We start from the raw sequence: 25,922 nt of genomic DNA, 5'->3' as shown, positions 1-25,922 counted from the left end.
GAACACTTGTTTAGGAGAAAATTCAAAGAAACCACATATATGTTGTTCAACAACGCATTTAGCCAAGATAGCGTTAATATACGCAACATATGGAAACCTCTAATGAAGCGGAACACGACCAACTCCCGCTAAACGGTCAGCTTCCGCTGAAACCGATGAAGCGGTGAGAGGGAAGAGGGGATAGGTGAAAGCACTCGAGTGACCTATAAATAGTCAGATCTCTGAGGAATAAGTCTAGTTATAACCCGAAGACGATTGCGAATACTAATAATCGAAACGTCGTGTATTAACGACTTCAACAGGGTTGCACAGAAAAATGTAGACTGGAATGTAGCCAGAAAATGAATAATGAAAATAGATTGAGAATATTCACCAGTTTTCATGAAGGATGTGGCGGGAAAAATATTCAGAGAAACTTTATATGAATTCTTGTATAAGTCCAACTGAGGCAAGAAAATATCGAAATGCAAAACCTGCCAAGGAATAGTACCTAATAGTTACTTTTGTTTATTATTAGGAGTTCATGTTCGTTTTACTTGTTGAAATAAATGTTTTCTTCTTCCTATAGCTGTTCTCCTTAAATCAAAATTCTAAGGACAACTTCAGAAACGAAAGTAGAAGACAAATTTTTTAAATTTTTCTCAACAATTCATGCAATACAACGTTATTGTCAAAAATGAGAAATGACGTTGAGTTTACTGATGTTCAAAAAAATAAAGAACAATACAAGGACTCATTCAACAAAAGTAGGTATAACTCATACCAAAAACAAAGAAGTAATTACAATACTGAGATAACTTCGACCAAAAACCCAGATATCTTCGAAATATAATTTTTTTTCCAGTGTAATACAAAGATATCTTACAAAAAGAAGTTAAAAAACAAAATTTACACTGTATAACAATAATGATATTAACATTAGGCTTCCATATACCTTAGACACCAAACACCACGAAATGACATTGTCAGTTTGAGAAATGTAAATATCAGGTACAATTATAACATTGAATCAAAATTTTCTTGAAATTATGTTTATCAAGTTGTCCCAGTATTGTTCTAGCACAACGTATGTGAATCAGAGCAAAGTAATGCCATACTGATAGTGTTATCGCTACAAAGAAAATTCGAGACAAAATTGAACTTTCCATCACTTCTGCAATATTATCAACTACCACCAATTGTTTTTCTCGACTTTTTCGTAAGGACATGAATGGATAGCTGATAAATTAATTTAATTCTCCAATCCGTGAAAACAAAAATATGGTTCATTACAAAAATTCTTCAAAATCATGAATAATTAGAAAACCGTTTTGGCGAAAAATTGTTTTTCATTTTCAATAAGATTCTATAAAATAACTGGAGGAGTTGAAAATATATACATATATATATATATATATATATATATATATATATATATATATATATATATATATATATATATATATATTATTTTTCGATTCGAGTATTCTCGAAACATTTCGCTTCATGGATTGCTACCGTATGGAACATTCATTCGTTCTGCTTTTCCTCAATTCAATCGTTTCTCTATTTTGACCCTTTTCGAAATCCGCAGCCCTGCTTATCATGCACACTTCGTGTACGATGCTCAAACCTGTAACTTTATCCTCCGAATATTGATCGGAAATCCAAAGAGTAGATCATTTCGTGAGTGCCACCCGATATCTAGCACCCTTCGATGGCATTGTGGATGTAAATATGTCTTCGTGCGATCGGCTTTCCACAGAAATAGACCAAACGTCAATAAGGGTTCTAAGCAACATTCCCAACGGAGGGATGACCTAGTTTCTAAGGGAGCTGCGGATATCGATAATAATCTCGTCAAACGACGTCGTGCATGTGTGAATTATGCGAATGTATTCGAGAATGCGATGGCAACAGCTTTCAATTAGGCACTTCAATCAGTACAATGATTTATTTCTGATCGTTTTTCCGATACACATATCGGTTCTGGAAAATTGTTGGAACAGGAGTCATTTCTTTGCATCACGGGATATTTGTAGAAAATAATTGAATTCTAGTGTTTGGCAGTAATGCTTGTGAACTAAGTTAATACATGAAAATTGAATGCTACAATTTCCAACTTTCATTGTCCAAAATACTACTGAAGTTGTAAATCTATAGAAGAATAAATGAAATGAAATTGAGTTAGACAGAAATATTCAGTTGAGACAGTGGAAAACTAAACTAATGTTACAAAATGGGCAAAAAAAAATTATTAATCACACCATGTTCCTTCAAAGTTGAACACCCTCAGATAAAATCTCCCCGCATAGTCTGGAAGTCAGTCTTTTAATACCTATACTCTCTTTTTAGCTGTTCTGTTCATTTCAACTGAAACTACTGCGTTTATTGTTTGCATGGTAGTCCGCTAGAATTAACTGGAATGGGTGTGTGTATCGCAATGAACCAAGTGTGTTTGTGTTTAAGCAACTCCCATAGGTGAGCTGTGGATTTGTTCTGTCGGCATCTTGTGCTTGTCCTCCTCACGGGATCTGGGGTCGTGCCTGTTAAGTGCGTCGTTTACATGACGTTAATATGACATCCATGTACGTAATGCCGAGATCCAGACGACACTGATTTGATTGTGGTAAGTCCGTAATATCACGAAGACTTGCGTGAAGTGATTCAAAAAAGTAGTTTTATTTTCATTAACTACACCTCACGATTTGATCCCCACAAACTTTATTCGAAAAATATATCACGACATGTTCCGCTAACACAGTAGCTGCAGCTTATGGAAGTGCTATGGATTTTCATCAATAAACGGCCGAATAAATCAGAAAATAAAGTGGTTATATGTTGAAACCAATTGTTCTAGAAAGGTTAACACATGTTAATATGAACTTTCACCTTTTAATTTTTTTTATTTCGTTCAACCTATTGATGTTTTTTTATTCTGTAGAAGACAACAACACACACTCCGACACTTGAAATGGGCAATGAAGACCTAGATATAAAATATATTGGTCGGACTATACAAGTTATCCAACTCATTTTCGAGAAGCTAACATTATTCTTCAGATTTCTTTGGTCATGAATCTTCCGAAAATTTCACCAAATATCTGGAAGACCATTTTGTTTAACATGCCTACTTGAATGCCTGAAACATTATCTAAGGAGACTTGGACATCACATCAGCACCGTGTTTGACTCACCGTAGCCTGAAACAGATTCTGAATCTTTGGCAGAGGTTCTGACCTGAAATATCACTTTTCAAACGAACTCATGGGTCGTTACAATGCTGGATGTGTTTGGTTGAATTTGAAGATGTATAAGTCAAACTGAACCCCGCTGGTCGTAGTGCAGGTTAAAATAATTTGGAACTAACCTAGTTTAGGCCAGAAACACTATTGTATTTCGAAACGACATAATACCATAATACAGTGCATGAGTTACATGATATGAGGACAAGCATCACATATAAACTCTGAAATGAGTTTTTCTGAAAACCTGAAAATATATTTTCTTTGGTAAACGGTTTTTTTAATTTTTGTATCTAATAATAATTTCTTAATTTACTATTTTATTTTATATAAAGTGAACGTGTAACATGATATGAGGACATCATCATGATACAAAAATCGTAAATGTAAAATATTTATGAATTTTTGGCGTTATATAGGTATCGCTCCGACTAAGCGAGCCATTTAATCTCGTTTTAGAGAACACGCAGAACATATCCAATTTCGAAGAATCTAGTATCGGTCAATATCCCATGCAGAACGGGTCATAGAATAAATGAAAACTGTCTGAAGTTTTTGAGATCGGTGCATGAAACTTCGTCAATCGAAGAACCATTGGAAACAGTATGTTGTTCACCTTTACATGAACTAATTTATTGAAAGTAGCGGAAACTTTCACGAGAATATTTCCCGCGAATTTCTACCTGAAAACATTGAGTTATACCGAAAAGTTAAAGATAGATATGAATAGAGATGCATTTCAGAGTTAGATATTATTGTACTCCATATTCTGAAAACTTGGTTGGTCATATGAGCAACGAGTCGAGAAGAGTGTTGCAGTTCTGATGTTTGAGAAAAGTGCTTTCGATTTAACAGAAATGAACTCTTTTTGTGAAAACTTTTATAATCTGTGACATAGTCAAGGCATATGTGTGAGGTGAATTCGATATCTAATATAATCGTTCAAAATAACGGCTAAGTTCCATAAATGTTCTTTTGTAGTAGTTTACACACAAAGTTAGATATTTCAACCATTGTCAATATATACATATTTGGTTTGTTGATTTATGTATCTGAAGAGAAATATAAATATAACACCAATGGAAACATATAGTAGGAAAATGTCTCAGAATTTGGGCATATTTTTTTGTTGATATAAATTCTCTTCCAAACTGACAAGCGTCATGAAGCCGAATATCATCAGTAGATCACCAAAAGATGAGCAGAAAAATAATGAACCCCAGAAAAGTATTCATTGGATAGTTGCTTTCATGATCAACATGAATTGAAGACAGATTTCCGTACTATACAAGTTTGGACGTATATTGTTATGAAGAGGAATTTTCAGAAATCTGAAATTGCAAATTCATTATTGATTACTTATAATTTCAAAACAGATGTTCATACTCAAGAACTCATTTCGAATACTTTTTCTATTGACCATCAGGATGATTTTCTGATATAGATAAATTTAAGGCAAGGACCTTATATACTCGGTTGACACATCCTTCCATAATCAAAAACCAGCCGAACTAGGTTTCACGCCTCCTGCCCACCAATTCATCCTTCTTGTCAGGAATAATTGCCTTATTTCATCCCATTTCTCACCTTCTTCATCCTAACAAGAAGTCTGCTCCGAGTAACCCCAGGCTGCTCCAGTTAACCAGCAAACCTCCGAATATATCTCTGACATTCCGAAAATGAATATCCCGCCGGGACCGAAACCATTATTGAATTATGAATTATTGTTCGGGTCACACCCCGGCAGGACTCTGCGTTTCTCCAAGTAGGGAATCCTTGGTGACTTCTTTTCGTGTTGTTATTAATTCTCCTGGTGTTCTAGGCCAGGTGTGGAGTCGTTTGGGATACACTCACTCAAGGATGGGAATTCAAGTGACTGTTGTGAATCATCTGTGATTGAATGTATTGAGTTTTCGGGAAGAAGAATAATTCAAAATAAACTCCCTTATTAATTTTGTAATGAATTGGATAGCTACGTAAAATTTTTATAGACATTCTGCCCATAAGTACATGTTTGTGTCTACAGTTTGTGATTAATACATTTGTGTTATTTACAAATGAGCTAAATACATTTCATTTCAAATTTTATATGTATTTTTAGGTTCGGGTGTTCTTAGCATTTCTAATTCTTCAGTAGTCTCGTCCTAATTTCTATTTACACTTTTTTTTCATGCAATATATCACACTGAGGATACACTACAAAAACACACTTTTGTCTATTTTCCACTATATTTCTTTATTGTTGACCGGTTTCGGCTATTACACCATTTTCAAAACTAAGTGATTACATTTAAATTTGAGTAACTTATACCTATGTTGCTTATTCTATCATAAATGATTTGATATACCTGATACCCGGTACCTGCGTTTCATATACCTGTAAAATCCATGAACATAACAAGGCTTTCAATATAATGTAGGTTTTGGGATCTGGATTATAGGTTCAGGAGAGGACTATTATTTAAATCAAGTTGTTCGTTGAAGACAATAGAATTGAGATTTTTCTTTGACCTGTTCATTTCAACAGATTCATCATTTTCCCTTTTTCGCATGTGTGTAGGTTCTTTAAATTATCTATTTCATGTTTCGAATTTTGAAGATGTTCGTACATTAATGATTTTTTATCCGAAATGACATGTTCGTGGTACCTTGCATCAAAATTTCTCCCAGTTTGGCCTGTATATATCGCACCCTTAGAATGAAAGTGACTTAATTCAAAAAATGCAGTTTGTGGTAAATGAGCAAGAAAGTTTTCAAAAAAGTATAGTATTGAATACATCTCAATATAACTCTTTTGTGTTCCGACGCATTAGATCGATTTTTAGCAGATTTATGGATTAGCCTTTTGAGTACACCGTGGCCAAGTAATTTTGTATTTATAATATTTTTAATATATATTTTGACATTAAATATAAAGTAGTTACAAATTGAGTCACTATTGCAAAATTATTTTTGAACTTTTTGAGATTTTTTATGAGTTAGGTCTGTTTATGACGCATATTGGAGAGCGTTCTGTTGACATAATAAATAATAAGTCATTGTTGTACTGAGAGTTCTGTGAATATAACGTAGTAAATTGAAATGCAAATTTTTTAAAATCAAATGTATCTATTTATTTCAAGTCTTTAACACAGTCTTAATAACTTTTCATTTAAGTCTTATCATTAATGAGGTTGTAGTAACTAATTGCCTCTTTTGACTAGCAAATAACACATTATTTTAGAAACATAGTCTTAGATTACCCGTAATTTACATTACGCTTACAAACTATAAAATCTTATGTTTAATCAGTTTAGCAAACAGTACCTAACTGAAAATCACATAAAAGAGTTACTTTTGCAAATTATATATTAAAATTCACATACTTTGATAACAAAACAAAATATATCTTTAAACTTATTAATGAAAAATAACATTCAAAGTCAAAACTCTTAATAACTGAGAATCACATGAAAGAGTTACTATTTCAAACAGAAAATAAAAATCACATCCTTATATAGCAGAATAAAAAATATCTTTTCAATTAGTCATTAATAACGACGAGTAAGATTTGTAGTAAAAACTTTGTTTTAATACGGTTTTTTTACTCATTGTTAAATAAAGATTGATAAAAAGCAGCGTAAACATTTGGTATCAAGTTTTTTTTAAGTAACTCACGGAGATCCTTTTTTTTGTTAGTACTTAACTCAATCCTTTCCGAATACAGTTTTCTAAGTTCCAATTGTTCTAGTGTCGGCATTTTCTTCCTTTTGTTTCTGACGTTAAGTATTTTAAAATCATCTTTGTAAGAAGTCTTGTAATAGATCAGAAATGGATCTTGTTTCGTAAACTTCAGCAATTTAATATTATTCCAGTTACACGTTTCTCTATCTTCATTTTCTGAGAAGTTGTAGCCCCATTGAACTTGTAGATCTTTTAAATCAAAAAAATAATGAAAATCAAGTTCGTGAACAAGAATTGGGGATCCATTCTTCTTAGCACTTCTCATCAAGGTGACGTATTGTTGAGGAATGTATATGGGACCAGACTTAAGACTCTTTTTCACTTCTTTCTCTATTAAGCTATGCACGCTGTCCCCTTCATTTTCTGTATGGCCTTGTATCAAAAATGTATGAGTTATGGAATGGATGTTTTCAAAATACACAACCGCAAATGAAAAGAAACTCGCTATAAATTTATTTTTATTCTGGCCACCACAGTTGTCAGAATATAAAATGACATCTATTTTTTTTCCTCCGGATCGTGCATCAATAGATTGAAGGTAGTTGAATAAGCAAGATCCTAATTCGTTTGAGCCTCTCTTACCTTGAGTTTCGTCCCAAAAATAGCAATTTACGCTTTTATAACAGCAATACTTAGAATCAGATTTTACTTCCTTCGGTTTATCCAACTCTACTATGGTAAAATTGAAACTGTTGAGCCTCGATTTATAGTAAAAGGCAGAAATATCGCCCGTTGGACATTGCATCACAGCCTGAAGATCAAAAATTGCGCAAACAGTCGTATCACTGACGTTTTCGCGATCTGTTCGCTTTTCCTCTCGGGATAAAATTTTCTCTTTCAAATGGGTGTCATATTTTCCTTGAATATTTAGTCTGTTAGCTTCTGGACATAGTAAGTATTGATTACATAAGTCGCATTGATCTTTTTTTGGCTTGAAAAAGCCAATATTGAACTCAGTAGTAAATATCTCGTAGAACTTGTTGAACTTTCCGTAGGTCTTATCATTTTGCTTTTGATTATCAACATAATCTCTGTATATTTCTGTGATCGTTCTTGAACCATCGATGTACTCTCGTGTTGTCTGTGCTCTTAAATAATGAGACTCTATCCGGGGAATAGAATTTATGTGGTCTCTCATATCTTGAATAATATTTGCGTCAACTTTAATATGTCTGTAATGCTTACCTCTTAAGTCTTTCTGCACGAAACCTTCAGTGTCTCTCTTGCTTTTAACGGTGCGAATCATGCGATCAGAAATGTCTAAAGTTTTCAAAAAAAATGTTTTGCACACTCGCCGTTTCTCATTATTTAGAGTGAAATAGAATGCGTGGTTAAATTTTCTTGGATTTTCAGCATTAGAGTAACGATATTTTGGAGATATTTCGGCCATACTTGAATTGATAAAGGAGCGCTGTAGATCAATTTCATTCAAATCCCAGAATTTTTTGAAAAGACTTGATCTCTGCTCTTCGCTGATATTGTCTCGACATTTCAACCTACACCTTTGAGAACACGGTGGTTTTACGGAGCGTGCTTTGATTTGACGTTTTGATTTAGAGATAGAAGTGTATGCTTGCCCACTATTCCTTGCAATTTTAGCGGACGTCTGTTTCCATTTCGTGGTATCCCGTCTCCTTTTTCTGCTGTTGGAAAAATAATTGTTATCTTGATTGGTGTTTTTGTCGCATTGTGCACTACTGCTACTTGATGACGAACTGCTGCTAGATGAAGAACTGCTGCTAGATGAAGAACTGCTACTGGATGAACTTATAGAAGATGAACTACGACGGGAAGATTTTTTTTTTGACAACAAACTACGGGCAGGTGAATTGTTAGGAGGAGACGTCTGACTGTGAGATGAGCGGGAGTCAAAATTAGTTAAACTCTCACGACTTTTGGAACCCTTCTTCTCTGGCACAATTAATGTCGGATCGCTATCGCTTAGGTCCACATCGTTTTCGCCGGAGTGTAATGGTGACATCTTGTATGTATCCATTGGAGTCGATTTTCTTCTGAGGTGAGATCCAGATGAAATCTTCGATGATGATGATGACATGTTATTTATTTCAGGATCAATGATGGCTTTCTGTGACAGAGTTTTTTCCACGTTACCCTCGTAGCTGTCATTAATTACTTCACCTACATCACGATCTAGGTGGACGTGTGTATGTAAGTCCTCAATTTGAGACGGAAGTGTTGTGTGTAGTAATGAGCATTCATTATGATATACAGCATCAGAATTAGGTTGGTTTTCTTTATCGCAACTCCAGTCATTCGGAATAGGTGGATTGGTGATTGTTACACGATACTGATTTTCTACCCATTGAGCAACATCGCTATTGAGACACTCAACTAAAGGCTCCCTGTCTTGTTTTTCTTTTTCAACAGTCTGCAATTTTGGAGGTGTTAGTCCCATCAAACTAAACATCTCTTGAACTCGTCTTGATGTTGTCATTTCAACTAGTAAACTTGTGAAGTAAAGTCTGAAACAAAACAAATTTATTAAACTGTAATTCATCGTTTGGATTTAAACTCTCTCTCTATTATAGTCGATCCTTCATTACTAAAGATCGTGATCATCATTCTTATGCCCAAACAATCGGTTTGTTAAAATACTTAGTACTTAAATCGGTACATAACGTACAAAACTTTTATATTAAGGTGACGTATTCAAAAAAATAGCCAACTAATCCTTCTTATTTTTACTACTAAACAGGCTCAATATTCAGAATAACAAAAATAATAAGTATGATTTTAGTCAAAAATAGACCTATTCGTATAAGAGCCGTTTGTCTTTAATTATTATTTTTTACTAAATGGACCTAATCTGTTAATGGTCACTGAACACTATAACATATTTTGTTCTATACAGACCTATTTTATAAATGGTCACTTTATTACAAAAAAATTGTTGTTACCTACCTTCACAGTATTTGCAATAAACAGACACAATTCGAGATCCGCCGATGTTTTACACGTCCACTAGAAAACACTTCTGACTTAATACTAGTTCTGCCTCTTTCACACAACATGCATAAATGAATAGCGGGAACAGTAAAAGAGACCGAAACATGCGCTGTCCCTGTTATACTTAGAGATAGGTGACTTTTTCTTTACAGGGTTATAGAGTTTGTTTTATAAGGTCAGTTTATGGTAAAATCGAGTATTACAGGAATTTTGAGTTAAGTCACTTTCATTCTAAGGGTGCGATATGGCGGGGCATTCACCACATTCTATTCGATATATACCAGATCTCTTCCCTTTCTCTAATTTAGGTTTGGCATTAAATAATATGTTTCCTAAATTTCCGTTGGATGTGTAGGATGTTTGAAAATGGAATTTTGAGAGATAATTTTTAATATTCTCGGAGATTCTACCAGCATAATTGATACTAACATATTTGTGTTCTGGTCTTGTGGAAATTGAGTATAGTTCTTTCATTATTGATTTTTGTTGATATTTCATTATTATGTTGTTAATTAGAGTGGAAGGTATTTTGTTATTAACTGCTATTTGTTTAATGATTGCGATTTCACTTCGGAGGTTTTGATCAGAAAGGGATATTGTGAAAGCCCTATGTATCATTGACCTGAATGCACACAATTTCTGTGAAATCGGGTTAAAAGAGTCAAAAGGTATTGTGCAATCTGTGAATGTGTTTTTTCGGAAAATGTTAAAGTCGAGTTTATCATTGTTTTTGGATATTGTCAGATCTAAAAAATGTTTATCCCATTGTTCTCTTCTATCTCTACGGTGAATTTGATCTTATCGTGTAGACTATTGAGTAATAGCCGAAGCCGGTCAACAATAAAGAAATATAGTGGAAAATAGACAAAAGTGTGTTTTTGTAGTGTATCCTCAGTGAACATGAATTTCCACAAAATAAACAAGTCGTCAATCGATGAAGTGAATAAATCACACTCTGAAATTTGTACACATGGTGAAGAGAACTTCAAAAGTACAGTTGGTGTCTCGAAAACTATCAGTAAATAAGCCGTTTATGAGTATGAAGAAATAGGTCATCATCATGAAAAAACTAGTACAGAACCATCTGAAGAATATGCAATATTGAAGATTAATTAATTCTCCAGCGATCTATATCAAGCTCATTGATAAGGCCATATACATTAATTTCACGTATATTGAAGTGGATTGCTATGTGTTTTTATACAAAAAATTCAGTTAATGTATACAGAGTGAATTTTACTGGAGTTTTTTCCCAACACCAAACCGTTATTTTAACACCTCGACACGTGTTTCGATTACCAATTAAACATCTTCAAGAGGAAGGTCAAACTACAATGTGATTTAAATTGAGTACGATGTGGTTACTTCATTATTGTTAGTGACAATAAATCATTTGAATTGAAAAGCTCAATATTTGTGCTTAGTAAAATGCCAATGAACAAGAAAACAATTGATGAGCTGCTTGAAGACCTATGAATATGATCCTGAAGTCAGGAGAGCTGAGAAGTGACTTCTCTATTGATCAATATCACCAGGAGCTGATACGTCGTGCAACTATTAAAAAGTAATTGTTCCCGCTACTTTTGAGGTCAAATCAAGAAAGTGAGCTCATTGGTTTTCAAGTTATTTTAGGTTAAATTGAAAGGGTTATATTTTTAGGAGTGACAAATTTTTGGAAAAGAAAGTTTTTGGCTTTCTACTTCTCCATCTCAATACAAAAAAATGTAGGAACTTCCCAAAGGAAGGAAGGAAGTGATCAATTTTAAAATAAGTAACTTTATTCATGGATATATAGATCATGCAATGAAGTAACTTTCAGACACCAATAGGGAGAAAAAGCCCCTCTGAAACAGCTACTTTCGTAAAAACATTCAATCACACGAAAGAAACATTCTTTCGGAAATAATACTTTCATATGAACACATTATACAGAAGACACTTTTCTCTACTCAGTTTGTATTTCAAACATTCGTTATGGTAAAAAATCAGATATCATTCTACATTAAATGAATAGTAGAAAATTGCACTTACATGGAACACTATCATCCTCACTGGTAGACATCGATCTACTAATCCATCTCGATACTAAAAAAGTGGGAACCTTCCAAAGAAAGGAAAGAAGTAATCAATTCAAAATGAAAAACTTCATACATGGATATGTAGATGATCCATGATCCCACATTTTTTTGTATCGAGATGGAGTAGTGGAAATCAAAAAATTTCCCATATATTTTTGGTGTTTTTGAGAACTGCTCATTTTGTATTTTTATTTTGTTGACACTAGTGACAAATCAGTGAGAGAAAACAAGTCTACTGTCTGGATACTCTATCGTTAATGCCTGCACTGGTCAATACTAATGGTGCTTTGTTCACTCAGTCAATCTGCCAATGTGCACGTCGATGGTTCAAGCGTAAGGCTGAACGCTCGATTTTTACTTGCTATCGTCCAGCCTGTGTTAGGAATCACACGTTGAAAGGTAAAATCTCATTGGTCTGTAGCTTGCACAAGTTTTGACTTCTGAGGGTTGTTCTTCGTAGAGGTGCTATAGCTGGTCAACGGATAAAACATATTTTAAACAAACATATTTCAAACAAGAAACAAATTTGTGTGCTTTGAGAACATTCTTGATACACTGTATTATAAGATAGACAGGAATTGTTGATAATCTTCATTTTGTGAACTACCATGAGTATGTCTTGAAATAGCTCGTAACGGTTCTTGTGGCCTAGTTTATCATAAACTGCGAGTTCTATCAAAAGCAATTCAATTTTTTAAATGTTCGGTGTAATTCCAAAATATTTTATTGAACCGGCAGAACTAGAACAATATATCTCCCTTGGAAAACATTCTGCTCATAAAATGAGCCTCCAGCATAGTAATATGCTTCTTTTCTCTAAGAAATTGATGTACATTGTTGACAATTTACGATACGAACGTAAACCATCGAACATTTACAACTACCAGGGCCAAAGTTATCCTGAAAGTCTTGGTACTGAAATCTAAGGCCGATTTCCATCGGTATAGCACACTGCTAAAGTGAAGCATCACGAGGCGACATGTTTCAATTGAATTCATTTCAAAACGTTGGCTTTGAAAGGATACAAACATAAGATATAAACAGAAATATGTGATTTCATTTCTATTTTGAACTGAAATCACACGTAAATTACTGTAATAATGGCGTTACTTGTCATATAAACAAGGATTTTTTTCAACTGAAACCAGAATCAACCACGCATAAAAACTTCACTTACAGTCAGTGGGCATACTTAAGAACTGGCTATAAATCATAAATTCAATCATCTGAAGCAGGGGTCTCCAAACTACGGCCCGCGGGCCAAATCCGGCCCGCCAGTATCATCAATCCGACTCGCGACAGCCAATGATTTACTGTCATCAATCTGGCCCGCGACAGCCAATGATTACCTAATTGTTGTTACTATTGCCGTGATAAGTCGATGAAGAAAACACAGAATGATTACTCGGTTTTATTTACTCGTAAGGTAAAACGACAGAAATGATGAAAAAGAAAACTTAACTTGAGTATCTAAGTTTAAGCATATTAATAACTGACGAATAATTAAAATGAATCACAGTAAAACAAAAACATTAATGAGATTTATGTAATTGTGATTTTCCACCGACAATACTTTGTAGTTGTGGATCAATTTCACAACAACCCACCAAATTTAAGCAAATTATCAAATTGTTCCAGTGGAATACTCTTATGAAATTCCAACAAAGATAAATTTTGATATTTGTTCTTAAGCATATCACTGCACCGTAGATCAATAATTTCCATTTGGACTTCCGGAGCCAGGGTTTCAATGTCAGAATGAAAAGGATTTTGAAAAAGCTTAATTTTATTCGCAATGACATCGAAATCTGAAAAACGAATATCAAAATTTATCTTTAAAGCACTCAAAGTTTCGATTGCAAAATTGACGGGAAATTCAGTCTCTGTAGTGTGGCTGAATATTTCACATGTTTCAAAATGTGTGAAACATTTTTTACGATTTTACGATTGAAATAATATTATTTTCTGCCTGAAGGATTTGATATTGGTGTATAAATCAGGGAGGAGCTGATTTTCTCCTTGCAATCTCAAATTCAATTCGTTAATATGATTTGTCAAATCGACATAGAAGGCTAACTTCCAGATCCATTCACTATTTTCTAAATCGGCAAAAGGGTGTTGCTTCTCATTTAAAAAAATTTCGATCTCTGCTCGAAGTTCAAAAAAGCGCTTGAGGACTTTTCCGCAACTAAGCCAGCGTACGGCAGTATGATATGGTGAATCATTTTCTCCAATCTGTTGAATAAACTCGCGGAATTGTCGGTGATTCAACCCAGTGGATCTGATGAAGTTAACAACTGATATGACTGTTGATGAATGATACAATGTAAGACTAATGGTTTTGAACCACCATCATTTTCTACAGCCTTTAACACAAGTGCAACCACTCCTTAATTTTTACCATACATATTTTTGCCTCGATCAGTTGTTATAGATTTCAAATTTCTCCATCGAAAGTTCTTTTTATTAATGGCATTTTCAACCCCCTTAAAAATATCTGCCCCAGTTGTCGTGCCGTGGTTCTACCAATATCAAGAAGTTCTTCATACACTTCATAGCTTTTATCTACTCCGCGAATAAAAATCAACACCTGAGCAGTATCTGACACATCCGTTGACTCATACAATGCTAGAGAAAACCACTCATGATGTTCATTTTTGCCAGACAGTTGAGATGATATATTTTCTGCGATGTCTTGCACCCTCCGAGCCACGATGTTTGCTGACAAACTGACACTTTTAAATAAATTTACCTTTTCGGGACATATTTCTTCGGCTACTGCAATCAAGCATTCTTTTATCATTTCTCCATCGGTGAATGGTTTGCCACGTTTTCCGATTTCAAGAGCCACACGAAAGCTGGCGCGAGTTGCAGACTCTTGTTCAGTATTCGCTTTGGTAAACAAAGATTGCTGCGATTTGAGTCCGCGTTTCGAAGCTTCAAATTTTTCCTTCCGCAAACTTCCTGTATACTTGGAGTAACTTAGAAGATGTTTCAATTCATAGTGTCGTTTAATGTTATAGTCTTTGAGAACAGCTATGGTTTCATTACAAATTAAACATAGCGCCTTATTACTGGACTCAATCACAAAATACTGAAAGTTCCATTTTTATGTATTCACTGTCGATTTTTCGCTTCTTTTCCATACTAACAAATCACACATAAAAACAATAATTCAAATGAAAATAATTTTATTGATGGGTGTTACTTTATTTCACAATAGACAGTTTCGCTTCCTTCGCCTTTCCTACGCAGACTAACTCGCAGTTGCGCCTCTATTTTTTTTATATGCAATTATTACTGTCATCTCGAGGTGATCGGCCTAATGCCACCTAGCGGGTAGCTGAAAAAGATAGTACATAGTACCACTACTCGTCACTAGATGTCGTTAAGTGTCACAATACACAATAATGATTGAAAAGCAAAAAAAGCGTAAGTTTGCTTATGTCATGCACTTTGCGACTATCCTAGTCTAGAAATATAGTTAAGGGCAGAAATTGGCCCTTAGAAAAAACTGAAAAAATAATTATGGCCCGAAGGCTTCAAATTTTGGAGACCCCTGATCTAATGGAACAATTTATTCAGGCCAGTCTCAACTCCCTACACTGTAGGTTGATGGACTGACACCTATCAGAAAACAACTGCTCCCCTACAAATCGTTCCTTTAGATGATTTGATTCATAGCTAGTCTTCAAGCCCACTGACTGTATGTGAAGTTTTTTTTCCTCGTTCGAGGAATTGAGCAAGTTTCAGATATGTGGTTGGTTACTTCGTTCACGCGCAGATGGGGCGATGACAAATCTGTTGTTTGTTGTCCGCTTCATCGTAGTTCGAGGAATGATACTCTGAAGGAATTCGAATTTCAATTATCTGAAATCATCGACTTTATGTTGATGATAGACACTACCTTGCACTGACAAGTGGTTAAACAGCCCGAAACCGGTCTGCAAGTGTGTTCCAATGATTCAAAATCTATTGCGGGAGTTGTATCACCAACATCATATGTAGAAATAACTTCAGTGAAGAATCCTGCACTGACACCTGTCGGATATAATCCAACGCCCTTCGTGGTATTAGCCATGGGGAGTAGTTGTTTTCTGATAGGTGTCAGTCCATTATCCTATAGTGTAGGGAGTTGAGACTGGCCTGAAAGAATTTTTCCTTTAGATGATTTAAGACTGTTACTATCAAATTAAGTTAATGAAAAAGTGTTTTACTTTTTGATTGATTGATATCTGCTGTTTTTCGAAAATTGAATTTCGAAAAACAGCAGGTTCTGGTAAATGCGAGCCAAAGAAAACTACTTTCCCGGCTATTACCACGCTGGATCCGGTTTAATCAACTATGTTGTTTGATTTTCTGTCGACCTTTTTTTGCCAAATAAGTTTCTTTATTTATTCACACTCATTGCTGATTATTAATTGCCATCAAACATTTCTTGGTAGTGAATCTCATTTTCAGTTATTTTGTCAATATATTTGTGAACATTTTCATCACAAAAATTAAATTTGGTAAGAAAAAATAATTTTCATTATAAAAAATCACTTTCATTTCATGACACGCTAACAAAGATTTCAAATGTAATTCATATTCGATTCGGCGGTTCTGTGCCCACGATGAAAATATACATTCGAAACAAACAATTTTTTATTCAAATCACACAGGACAAGCCGACTTTATAATGTTATAAATTGTCTTGACATTTACAGAGGTCGCTCCACAGGGGACGGATGCAAATTGGACGCTTCCGTGTCGGACTAGGCAATTACCAGAAAGTTTTATATTACCTATGTTGGACGAAATGGGTAAAATGAAAATGCATTTCACATGGCGCATAATCCAGGAGGAGCAGCTTTCATTTTTTTGAATGAAATTTCACTACAAGAACAACTGTTAACGAGGCATCTGCAGTATACAGGGTAACTCTGTGGGAACTGCGTCAACGTACATGATGATGTAGAATTGATATAGTAGATGTTTCTATGTGGGGATTGTGATAATATGATGATTTACGAACGGGTTTTCATAAATTGAGTTCAATCTTCAGAATTTAGCGTCTGCGATTCGAATTTTTGCTTCTCCTTGGTAAAGGTTCAAGTTATAGAGGAACTTATCACATTAAAATTTTCATGATTTCTGGTTAAGAATTCACTTTAGAATCTAAAAAATAAAAGACGCATAAGCGCGTGATAGTGAAAACCTGATAAGATTCTTCAGGTTTATGTTATAGTTTGTTGAATTCATGTTGGATTCCATAGTTGTTGATCATGACCAAAGAATCTGTCATCTGTCGAAAATCTCATAAGCTATGAATTCAATGAGGTGAAAAGAAAGGGAATTGATCATTATCCTGTCCCTGTTGGAAAGTATCAATTTCATTCGTTAACCCACATTAGCACAGCTCTGGAAACAACTCCAAATCAGAGTTATTTCGATCATTATAACCGGATGAGCACTCAGCATATCACGACCCTCTCGTTAAATTTGGACAGCTCAAAATTTCGCTCATTGTTGAATTGTCTCTTAATTGATATTCAGCTGTTCGACGGAAGGGTTGAACGGGTGGAATGGTATTTGGAAAGGACTGTTTACATTTGTACCAACCCTTATTATAACATTGATTGGGTTGACAAAGTTATGTATCAACCCGTGAATAATGTTACTTTCAAGAGGTTTTCAGTGTACTTTCCAACTTCTTGAAAAATATTTATTCAAACCGCATCACTTCCTCAGTTGGAACTTCAGTGTTTTACTCAATAACAATCGCTGTGTTATCATCTGACTCATTTTATCATGAATTGTAACTCATCTGAAGTATCAAATTTCATAACGTGTACTACAACGTTCTTAATTTCTTGCTAACAAACATTTTCTTCATACGTTCGAAATATGTGTTCTAGAAGAATTTATTATCCTTGTGGAATAGTGATAACGTTCCTTTATGCATCTCATAATTGCCACTATTTTTGGATTATTCGCATTAATCTAGAAAGTAAAATAGCAACACGTCAGATGTTGAAATTTATCGTTTTATTCCGTTATTATTGTCACCAAAATGAAACAGGTTGAATTGAAATTAATTTTTATTAGTGTTTTCATTTTATTTTTATCGTTATTTGAAAATATAATACCATTGAAAACAAAGATATCTTTAGAGTTTTTGGAAAAGAGCGTTTTGGCTTTCTACTTCTCAATCTTTATACTTCTTTGCATGATCTACACATCTTCGTTTCGAACTTTCTTTGATGGTTTCCTACATTTTTGTATGAAGATTGGAGAAGTAGGGAAACAAAAAGTTTTGTCTGAAAAAACAGGTTGATTTTCTCCTTCGGTGAATTAAAAATTTTGTAGTTGCCAAAATCATAGAGCTTACACACAATCCGAAAACCAAAGAATTTTATCGATTTTCTAAAATATTCGATATTAACGATCATCGATAATTAAAATAAAATAAGTGTAAAAAATCATGTTGAACAGTTTTATTAAAATAAAAGATAAAAGTGATGTAGATAATGTACCGAAAACTAAAAAATAATCCGGAATGTCTTAGGTAGCAGTCATCACACTACTCTCATCAGCAATATACGGTCTTGATCATATTAAAAAATAATAAAATCGTAGCGTGACATGGGTGAATATGTAAACACTACGCTCAACGATTTCATTTTTTATTTGAACAATATCGAAATTTTTCTTCTCAATAAAACCGTTCAACATAAAACTTTTTTTTTGCTCATTTTATTTTCAAGTTTTCAGTTTCTAATTCTCTTACTCAATTCTTCTCATTCTGTTTGGTTCATTTAGTGTCTCAGTGTTACAAGATAATATGTAATCTGCCATTTTGTAGCTGCAGCCATCTTGGATTTACAATGATACAGAATTTTTTGAACTGTATTGTCATCGTATGTCATGGCTGCACCAAATTTCGGAGCAATCTGTTAACAGTAAGGGGATCAACCTTCAATTACTGAATTTGTTCCAAACAAACAGGGCAAGCTGAATAAAAAATATGTTTTGAAAACAATCTGTTTTTCCGTTAACCAGCTGTCGCACCCCTACGAACGACAACCCTCAGAAGTCGAAACTTGTGCGAGCTAAGGATTAACGAGGTTTAACGTGTGATTCCTAACACGGGTTGGACGATAGCAAGTGAAGATTGATCGTTCAGACTAGGGCTTAAACCACCGACCAACACGGCAGTCAATTCGAGTGGGTGAACAAAGCACCCACGTCGAACCGCGTGGCTACCGACCGACCATAAAACCGTTTGATCAAAAATACGGCTCATCTCCTATTAACGTGTATTTGAAAATGGTTGAGATTGTTCGGACTTCCATTATCTGATATAATATAATTGGTTCTTTCAGAGATTTCAAATATTTTTTCAATTTTGTTTGTCTTTTCAGAAATTTCAAATATTTTTTTCATTTTGTTTGTCCTTTCAGAGATTTCGAAACATATTACATCATATGAGACAATGTGAGTCTGAAACAGTAAAATTAATTTCCTAACAAGTCTTTTTGACTTACCCCAAAAATATCATTGAGAATAACTTTCAAAACGTGGTCAACGATTCTAATCGTAGGATGTTGACAATCATCACAAGTTGATTCTCAGTACCTATGATCACTGAATGAAATGACATATTCAGCTGATTTACAGCCTATTGATGTATAAACAGATTTGAACAGATTTGTGGTGACACTCATATCGAATTATGTTTAAAATAAATTTTTTCGCCTATCTACTAACGAAAACTTTCAAAAGTTGGAAGTTGGGCAAGCTAAATATTGAAGATGTTTCAATTTTCAACGTACGACTCCTAGCACGAAATAGATACTAGCAATGAAGTTTCAATGAAGTTTAACTTCGGCACTTGTTTGTGCTTTGAATTTAACTTGAAATGATCACCCGACTTGACGTCTTTAGACTTTTTCTTGTGGGGTTACCTGAAACAAAAAGTGTACCGAACTAGACCATTTAGTGACATACAACATCTGGAAAATACTATTCGCCAGTGCTGTGCAAATATAAATCCCCGACTTATTAAAAATTCAGGTACAGATGTCAGTAGAAGGGCCATAATTTGTATTGAACGAAATGTAGGCTTTTAGTGTTTGACAACCTCATTTAGATCAATAAGTAATTTTTTGTACCCATTTGTATTCTCTATAATATTATTGTTGTTTAAAATTTATAATAATAATAATAGTTCTATCGAAATCATTTGAATTTCATTTATTTGCCTCTGATTTTTCGAAATCAGAGGTTTGTTTTAGAAAATAGCCAAGTGATTGAAACTTTGCACCAGTCATGTTAAAATTTTTATAGCAAATTTTTAATTTCTCTCTAAAAATGTCCGTATAAGTGAAAATGTATCAGAAAAGTTAAACTCCATGATGAGTTTGTTATGTATACATGAATTGATGACAATTAACTGAACTTGCTTTTTAAAATAAAAGGGATATCTGTCAAAAATAAACAAAACGTTAACTTTATCCTAGTTGCATAAAATTGCCGTAGACACGAATTTTTCAAGTAATTTTTTGTTAAATTCGATCTGGAAATGCACTTTTTCAATTTTTTTCAAAAAAAAAGTTGAATTTGACAAACACTGAACGTCAGTGGGTCACAGTTGGCCACATAATTTCAAGTTAAATTTAAAACACGAAGATGTGACGGAGTTGAACTTCATTGAAACTTTTCGAAAAAAAAGTTTCCCATATGGTGCGCACTTTAATGGTGACACTGTAGAAGTGCATTTTGCGCACACATACAGTGCATTTCTTTAATGTCCCCCCTTTCATTTCTTGAACGGGTCAACTCGAAAAATTGACATTTGAGATGATGAAATTAATGCACGAATAATTCATTTTGAAGTGAAATTGACAGATGAAACTTCCAAGATGGCGATTGGGTGCCATCTGGGAAAAAAGATTGAATAAAAAATGGGGTCTTGTGTCACATAATTTTGAATCTCCTGACGAATACTTCACAACTCTAGAATATGAAGTCAATTTGTTCACCTACTACAAAATGGCGGAACATTTAATAATTTCCTGACGACAAACACAATAATATCGATATTTCTAAAAATATTTCTTTTCATCTGCCAAAAAATGTCAGTACGACAATGAACAACATTGTTCACTTAGAATATTCTCATTCGATTTTCGGTTTTACTAGTAGAAAGGTACCACGTCAAAAATCTCTAAAATGGTCAATTCTCGTCCATTGGAAGCGATTTTCATTTACGGTGCGACGCCTAACTTTCATGAGACCGAAAGGATTTTCAATGAACGTTTTCCGAATCGTCCCATCTGTACAAAATATTTGAGGGAACTCACAAATTCACAACTACCGGTAGTGTACATAACAAAAAGCCCCAGGACATCCATCAATTCCGAAAGAACAGCAAATGTGAATAATTGGTGAGATAGTAGTAGATCCTGAACAGTCTACTTATTCCGTCGCGAATGTTTGTGAGGTGTCTCCTTCTACTGTGTGTAAACTTTTGAAAAAAAATATTCATACAAAATTAAAATGATGAACCAATTAACTGAAGATGACTATGATCGAAGAACAGAATTCTGCGAAATCATGACGGAAACCATTGCAAGGCATCCTACCAATCTCCACAATATTTGTTTTAGTGATGAATGTTTATTTTTTCAAACGGCAATGTTCACAGACAAAATTGCCGTTATTGGCACCAAACCTTACGTTTTCCGGGAAACACATACCCAATATCCAGAAAAAATCAACGTTTCGGCAGGATTATTGGGATACCATATTGTTGATCAAAATTCAACAATATGTTGGAAACTACTGTTGACCTTCTCATCACTGAAATCGTCGAAGCGAATCCTGATGAATTCGATATGGATATTGTATTCCGACAAGATGGAGCACCACCACATCACTCCAGACAAAAAAGAAACAATTTGAATACTACTTTTTCCGGTCGATGAGTTGGTTGTCAAGGTCCTACAGTATGGCCAGCCCGCTTGCTAGATTTTGACACCGTTGGACTTTTTTTGATGGGGCTATTTGAAACAAGAGGTGTACGAAACTGAACTCGCTTCAATATTGGATATATTGCAGAGAATAATAAATATTTGAAGAGATATTGACGTTACTGTGTTCGAAAATGTTTGGCGTGAAATATCGGATAGGCTGTTCATATGTCAAAAAGTTCAAGGCAACCATTTCTAGCATCTTCTGAACTGACCCCAAGCTTATTACCTCATATTATGTAGTTGAATGTCAATGTATTCAGGCAAATATTAAGTTCCGTCATTTTGTGCTAGGTGAAGATTTCGACTTCAAATTCTAGGATTGTGAAGTATTCGTCAGGAACTTCAAAATGATGTATCACAAGACCCTCTTCTCCATTTAATTTTTTCTCCAAATGGCGCCCTATCACCATCTTGAAAGTTTCATCTGTCAATTTCACTTCAAAATGAAGTATTCATGCATTAATTTCATTATTCCAAATTTCAATTTTAGTGGACCCGTTCAAAAAATAAAAGGTGGAGGGGGATATTAAAGAAATGCACTGTATACATTTGGTAATTGAAAAAACACATTTTAATCCATGCGTTGGTGGAAAGCCACAGACATATTCTACTAGATACAATACGTATCTCCTAAGGCTCAACATTCCTCAATAAGCCGCAGGAAAGAATCACACCGTTTATCAGCTCTGTTACGCCAGCAACGCAAAGTACGGATATCGCATATAGAAAATGCCAAAATTAGGTACTTTTTAGGTGCTTTTCAGGTACCGAACTCAAAAATTAGATGCTCTGTAACTTACACCGCAACTCAATACTCAAAATTGCGTTGCTAGCAGTATGTGATGCTAGCAACGCAGTGAAAATGATAATAAAATAATGAATGTTAAGGGAACTCTATCAGGTGCTAACTAAGTGCTAAATGGTGAGGATCGTAAAATTTTCTAATTAATAAACAAAAGCTTTCAATTTCGCTAAACAACAGATCTGAGAATCAGGTCTCTCGAAAACGAGGACGATTTGAGAAAAAAAATTAACAATATGCAATAAATTCTTGAGAAACTCGTGAACTAATACATAGACAATCAAAATGAAGTGCTTATTAAGTGGTCACTAGATAAATAATAGTAAACCTAGATTCCATAATGCCCATGAGGCATTATGGAAAACCACTTAGACTGATGGACTGAGTTCTTACAGTACGTTCCTCGATAAGTAAGGCTATGAGAATGAAGTGCTAGTTAGGTGCTCATTACATATCTATAGTTAATCTAGATTCCATAATTCATATGAGGCTCATGAACCCCATAACCACCATGGATCCGATAACCACCATTGAAAAAAAAAGTTTAAAATATGTTTTTCCGTTAACATCTATCGCACCCCTACGAGCGATTATCCTCAGAAATCGAAACTCGAGCGAGATAAGAACTAACGAGTTCTTACCTTTTAACGTGTGATTCCTAACACGGGTTGGATGATAGCAGGTGAAAATTGAGCGTTCAGCCTGGGGCTTGAACCATCGACTCACACATCGGCCGATTGACTGAGTGAACTAAACATTCACGTCGAACCGCCCGGCTACCGACCGACCGGTCGGTCGGTAGCCGGGCGGTTCAAGTCAGGTATCTCGATTTTTTTTCACTTATTCGCGGTCGTTTTCATCTTAATTTCTTGCAAGCACCTAATTAGCGCTTCATTACCACGCTTAGTTTGTACCTGATAGAGCATTCGTCCTCGTTTTCGAGAGACCTGATTCTTAGATCTGTTGTTTAGTGAAATTGAAAGCTTTTGTTTATTAATTAGAAAATTTACGATCCTTTACCATTATATTATCATTATTTTCATTGCGTTGCTAGCATGACATACTTATAGTATTGAGTATTGAGTTGCGGTGTAAGTTACAGAGCACCTAATTTTTGACTTCGGTACCTGAAAAGCACTTAAAGAATACCTAATTTTGGCATTTTCTGGATGCGATTTCCGTACTTTGTAAATATATTTGCATTACATGGAGTATTCCGCATAGTTCTATATATACCACCAGGGTATAACTTTGAATGTACTTGCGATAAAATTAAAGACTAAACACAGAAACTCTACATCGTTTTCAGTCCTTTTAATCATTCTTTATGAATGATACGAATCTGTACGCCTTGATAGGAAACAAGATTCATTAGTTCCTCTTAGAGCCATGCTATCGTTTTGTACTCAGGATTCGACAACTATGCAGAGACTCCTTTCAAAAGATATTTCTGAAAACAACAAGGAAGTACGTACGTTAATGGAAATGTTGGAAAAAAATAACTGCACTCCAACAGATAATTATAGCCAATTACTTTTTCCGTGGTGATGATTAACCCACATAGTTTTTTACAATTTCATTCCAGTGCTACTTTCAGTATGAAATGGAATCAAGAAAGCTGTTGCGAGTCAACAAACATGATGAAAATGGTGCAATTCCATGGTTTTGTTTACTTTGTCAATCGTTCTGTTGTCATATATCCTACTGGCCCGAAAAGACCTTAGATTTTTGGAGTGTCTTCAAAATAGAACTGTACTAGATGGAGTTTCTGGAGTTATTAGGCGTTTGGATTACCTTGCTTGCATTGACTGAGACCATGAGAAAGCAGGAATTTTAGCATTTCTTCTTGAAGCAACTACCAGGCTGATGAATTTGACTTGTTTTTTGACATTTGATGATAGATAATCAGTTAATGAATCAGTTAATTGATATTAGTTCAGAAAGATTGTGATACCTACATGTGACTTTGGTGTAGAAACGCAAACGAAGGTAAAGTTGTGAAATCGCGTAATGACAAACTATTTCGTGCAGTTTTGGAAAAAAAACATTTTCTTGAATTCTTGATTCATTTCGAAACATATTACGTAACGAATTTAAATGTAAGGCTCGCATCAAAAATTATGAATATTTGTTGTGTGTTTACTCGGAAAAGATATTCGACTATGAACCTCCAGGAGTGTACTTAGGAATGATTTACAAAATCAGCATTGTTATTTTGCGTTTCTTCAAATATCGAATATATTTCTTGTACAGATATTATTTCTTCGTAAAATTATCCACACTGGTAACAAATTGCTTAACAAACAGTCCAGGTTGTTTTTTAAGAAACTTTATCACCATTTGAATATTCATATTTGATAATTGATAGGTGATCTTTTCTATTATTTTATGTTTTGGGATTCTGGACTTCCTAATGATTATTTTTCATCGAACTTTTTCGGTATTTTTGATTTTCACTATCTAAAAAATAAAATTTCAAATGGAGAACTTTCTATTCATATGTTGAAAGAAAAAACTTCTTTTTTTCCCCGAAAAGTTACGTGAACGTGAATTTCAAATATTTTCCATGAAGGGCAATGATCGGCTCATTCGTGAATAGAGCTTGAATATTATAGATATTTGTCCTAAAGTTTCGGATTCTAAAAATCATATTGACACAAATGTATTTCGAAGGAAAACTTCTGTCGAGAAGTTTTGAAAACTATTCAGAAAGACAAAACTTCGATATATGTCAATTGTCCCAAGTTCTTAAACATTGAATGGTCACCAGACTCGTCGCTATATGATTTAGTTTTTGAAATAACAGGTATTGAATTACATACTTCGAAATTACTTCGAAACATGTCATATCGTTCATAACAAAATATCGTCAATTGTATGGTTTCAGGTGGTTGTCAGAACATCAAATCAACTGAAGTGTACTCGTAGGCACGATATTCCAAACATATTTTCTCACAAAATATCAGTGAAAATTTTCAAAGAAGAGAGATTGGTTGGGTAACAGGATCAATTTTTTCTCATAAAAAAAATATTGTTTTCTTACCGATGTTTCGAATTCAATTAAATTCTTCTTCAGGGTTCGAAAAGTAGTTTCTTCCTGTTGATAATA

At 34.3% G+C, this 25,922-nt stretch overlaps 1 protein-coding gene across 7 annotated transcripts in view; it reads left to right on the top strand.

Moving 5' to 3' along the window:
* LOC111504836 (uncharacterized) overlaps nt 1-25,922 on the top strand; it is a 1,217,253-nt gene that overhangs the window by 633,497 nt on the left and 557,834 nt on the right. The window lies entirely within an intron of this gene.

Source organism: Leptinotarsa decemlineata, unplaced genomic scaffold, assembly GCF_025532065.1.
Source record: "Leptinotarsa decemlineata unplaced genomic scaffold, Ldec_3_MD MMD2_tig00026307_RagTag_RagTag, whole genome shotgun sequence".
Classification (NCBI taxonomy): domain Eukaryota; kingdom Metazoa; phylum Arthropoda; class Insecta; order Coleoptera; family Chrysomelidae; genus Leptinotarsa; species Leptinotarsa decemlineata.
Note: the sequence above shows the minus strand (reverse complement) of the source record. Positions and strands in the feature narration are given on the sequence as shown.